The 4,685-nt window shown below is 36.7% G+C and overlaps 1 pseudogene; it reads right to left on the bottom strand.

The window, feature by feature from the left end:
• Positions 1–3,013, bottom strand: part of LOC120585438 (ubiquitin carboxyl-terminal hydrolase MINDY-1-like) — a 61,691-nt pseudogene extending 58,678 nt beyond the window's left edge.
• Positions 3,014–4,685: the final 1,672 nt, after the last annotated feature.

The following is a 4,685-nucleotide window of genomic DNA, read 5'->3' as shown; positions in this document are numbered from 1 at the left end:
AAGGGTAATTTGACTCAGGCACATTAATATGAATGGCTTGGAGTTATATGATTGAAGACTTTTTAATACTAGCTCCAGCGTCGGCATGTGGGGTAGCAACAGTGCTCCAGGGGGCCAGTGGGCCAGAGTACGTGCTTGTGTGGCCAGAGAGACAAAGGGAAATTATTTTATTCTGGAGAGGTATAAGTAAGAGTGGAAAAAAGTGTTTTCCTGCTTTCTCTGTATTTGGCATGTGACTTTAGAAGCAGTCCCTTGAAAACCTTCTGTGGAAAAATTGGCCATGAGATGCCATAACTCTACATTATCTGCCTGTATAACCCTTTTCTAGTCTCGGTAATGTTTGTTAACCAATTTTACCCTTTGAAGTTCAATGGTAGATTTTTTTTTTTTTTTTAGTTCTGGGTTTGGATATGCCCCTGGAAAAAAAAAGGATGTTTTGATTTTGTACTTGCATAGCCTTAAAATGAGATATTCATGTCAGGGAGATGTCCTGCTGTTCTATAAAAGGGAGGGGGACACCATTAAAAAAAAAATCTTGATAATCAAGGCCACCTGTGATCCTGGGCTGCTTTCTGGAACACAAAGGCACTGACGAAAGCGGTTCTCCGAACCAAAGCAAAATTTCTGTGATCCACGAGACACTTCAGCCTCTTCCCACTAAGAAAAAAAAGAAATTCATGCTATAGCAGGATCAGCTGCTCTCTGTTCCTTCCTTAAAAAAATAAAAAAAAAAAATAAAAAAAAATCGAGGTGGCTGCGATTTAACACAAAGCCTTGTGACCTTAGTGCCGTGGCTGCTTTGAAACACTGAGCTATTTAATGATGCAAATTACAAACAGAGGAAACACATCAGAAGAATCTGTCTGGAAATTAGCTTGTTGGACTGAAAATTAGCTAGCTTAATCGAACTTGCAGGACTCAGATTTTCTCTGTGGAAGCCTGGTTTGGAGCTTTGGTCCATTTGCATTATCTCACTATTCAGTAGAACCCTTGGAATTGTAGAAAATTAGCAACGAGAAAAATCTATATTCTATCTGCATGGTTGAAATGACCAGATGACCCCATGGATTTTTAGTGAGGGCTTTACATTTTCCAAAGAAACATTATATTAGGTACTTGCAAAAAGCCAATCTAGAAAAAATAAATGAAATTATGACTATATTTCAACAGTTTCTAAAATGCTGAGTCAAATTTTCCTTTTATCCTGAACAACTAGGGTAAATCGTATATGTATTGATGCGTAATTACATTTTTCTTTGGTTTGAGGACGTTGTATGGTAACAACATGACCCAATTCATGCGGAGAGAGAATTCTTGTAAACATTGAATCTAGTCAAAGACTTCAAAGACATGCTTAAAACACAGGCCTATGTCTGAGACTTATGAATAATTTCAAAGGTCAAAAAATTGTACCATGTTGAGATAACAGCATCAGGTCATCAAGATCTGTATTAAAACATCAGTTCTTAAAATAAGAGGAGGACTCAAAAACTTTAAAGCTGATTTTAATTTTCTAAGAGCTAAAACAGGACTGTGGGATGATTTATCCGAATAGTTTCAGAAATACTTGTGTTTAAATATATACATTTTTGATAGATGAGATGAGTATGATTTTTTAAATAATATCAAAGGAACAAAAGTCTAAAACTATTTGCCAAGCATATCTCACCTAGCAATCAAATATCTCTGCTGATGGAGAAAAATAACATATATAAATGGTGATACCAGTACAGTAATCCCATAATTAAAAAATATATCCGTAAGTGGTAAGAGTATAACTAATTACAAAGCAGACTCATATCCAACTCCCCAAAAAGTTTAGTCTTGAGAAATTTTAGTAGTTCAGAATATAGTTGGAAACAGTGTAACAACAGAGACAGTGGGAGAGAAATTTACTATTTGGATATCATAATAAAACAATATTGATGACTTTAGGCAGAATTCATCAAAAAGAAATAGTAAGAAATATTTTTTTATCATTTTTCTATTTTAAAAAGTAAAATATATCATTATTTTTTATTTATAGACTTTAAATTTTAATGAAAATCTCTGGTAATAGTTTCTGAATTTCTGTTGAGACTGACAGTTCATAAATATGTCAAATGCAGTTACTGGGAACACATTGTAATTTCTAACTTTTTACGAGATGGGTAATGTATTGTCTTTGCAACTATTGTAAAACAGCTGAGGTTATCTGAAAACTTGGTCTCTGAAATTTTTGAAATTGAATGTTTTTCAGTGATGAAACAGCCTGTAGACTCCAGCAGAATGCTAATATAAATAGTACCAGGTAACGGGCTTATTTAATTCTGATATTCTAGTCTTTTATAGCTAGAGTAATGGCAATTCTATTTTTAAGTAATTTTTGAAAACTGAACAGTGGGTATTATTGGTTAGTATTTTGACAAGTGTTGAATGAAATTTATTATTATTAAGTGCTTATAAAATCATACTCCATAAATTAAGGCACTAATCTTATTTGCAAAAAAAAAATGATGCTATCAGTTTATGTATAAATAGGACTTAATATTTTGAGTTACTTATTTACCTCGTGTCTATAAAGTGATAAACAAGAGAGCAGTAATCCTCAAAGAAAATAGGCTGTGAAACTTTTATTAAATTCTGGATTTCTTTGCTGTGCACAATCTACTGTTTGTTGATTGCATACATCATTGGTTTCTGGCTTCCTTCTAACTATGATAAACACTCAGTACTAAAAAAAACCCTAGTTATTTAAACCAAATATTTTTTATGTCACTAAAAAAGACATTCAAGAAATGATAAAGTATTTTCTCTTTCATGACCGTCCAGGGTCAGTTTTCATAGTGCTACTCAAATTTGGGTATTTGGTTCTAAACAACTTTCATTTTATAATCTGAACAATTTTCTAAAAAATGTGTTACCTCTAGAAGAAAATTAACCAAGATTCCACATCTTTACCTTCCCCACCGCCTACGCTTTGCTCTTCCTCTCTAATTTTCTGAATAGGCGAATACATGATCGCTTGGTTCATGGTTTAAACGAGTCGCCCTCATTCGGCTCTCTAATACTTCACCCTTAAGTTTTATCATCACTGGGGAATCCTTAGGCTGATGGCATAGTGGTCATGCCAGCAGGGATACTAATGCACAGAGTCATAATCTGTATAAGATATGGTTCGCACCATGGAATTCCCAGTGGTTAACATATTGTTGTTGTTGTTCTATTTGGTTGGCCTTGATTCTTCTTCCACGTTTGGTGAGTGAAGCCCCCTGCCCCATGACTTAAAAGCATCAAATACGTGAGGTTTGTTTCGTGACTAAGCTAATTCTGAAGCCTAATGTTTTTATACAAAGAACAGATTATAATAGTACATGTAAATATACATTATGATATACATATGAATATGTGTTATAAAACAGCAAATATAATACACATTGTGATATATTTAGGCTGTAGTAATAAACATGCACATATACCACTCTAGATGGCAAGTAAATATATTAAATTCATGTTTTTTCAAAAAAAAGTCCTATGTGCCTTAACACTGCAATGTGATAGGCAGAGTATACATTTTATAATGAGGGGAAAATCTTTCCTTAAAAGACTGTAATAGTGGTCAGCTTTTAACATTCACGTCGATAGATTCTGAATGAATTGTCCGCAGAAGGTGGGAGCTGGGGTGGGGGGGTGGCCAGGGCGCCCTCTGGTTCTCTCCTCTGCCGAGCAGCCGGGCCTGCCTGTAGGGATGTGACGCAGCTGGAGAGAAGCGGCCCCTTTGCAGCATCAGCACACCCATCCTGAGCCCAGGCTGTGGACAGCTCCTCCACGGAGGAATAGCCGAGCACTGCACATCTCCCACCCTCATCCCCTGGCTGCGTTCATAGCAATCCGAGCTCTGAATGTGAGCTGCCATGTCTGACATTCTTGCAGCAGAGCCTGCAAGAAAGAACAGTGTTGGGTGCATGTGCAGGGTGGGAGGGTGCAGGAAGATAGAGGGGCAGATGGGTGGCAGTGAGGCACAGGCGGGAAAGGAGATCAGGTGCGGATGAGGCTTATCTCTTCCCATAGCTCTCCCTTGGTCTGAAGGCCGAGAATAGGACCGCCTATTAATAAAAGCAAATCCTAGTTAAACACTGCCTTTCTCCAGCGACTAGGTCTGTAGACTTCAAGTATCGGACTTCACTTACCACCGCCACTTTAGATTTCAAAGGCAGGAGCCCAACATTTTTCCCCCTTACAGAACTGCTTTTTCTAGAATGCTTCCACCTGTTTACTGTGTTTCTGGCATAATATGGTCATTATCTAAAAGTAAATATTCTGAAAAACAAGAATAGAAATTTGGAATTACTTTACCCCCACGTAAATGAATGCTTTCCTTTGTGCAGGAACAATGAAAGCTTGAGAAGTTTATATCTCAAGTGCTCCAGAATTATAAAACCCAACACTCCTGCCATTAGCATCCTCTTCGTTTTCAAAAGTAAACGTTAAAGAAGTAACGAGCAAAGAAAATGCTGCTTATTTAAAGGTAGTTAGATGACACTTTAGTCAAAAACGTTCAGTATATTCTAAACTTTTGACTTTTTATCACGTGATTTTCCCAGTAATAACTCTCACTTAGCATTTTCTCAGCGTAGGCATCACTCAGACTTATTCAGTGGCAGTGACTGCATTGAGTGTACACTTACACCCTTCACAAAAAGATC

The sequence above is a fragment of the Pteropus medius genome, unplaced genomic scaffold (assembly GCF_902729225.1).
Source record: "Pteropus medius unplaced genomic scaffold, Ma_sr-lr_union100, whole genome shotgun sequence".
Taxonomy (NCBI): Eukaryota; Metazoa; Chordata; class Mammalia; order Chiroptera; family Pteropodidae; genus Pteropus; species Pteropus medius.
This window is presented reverse-complemented; position numbering and strand designations above follow the sequence as displayed.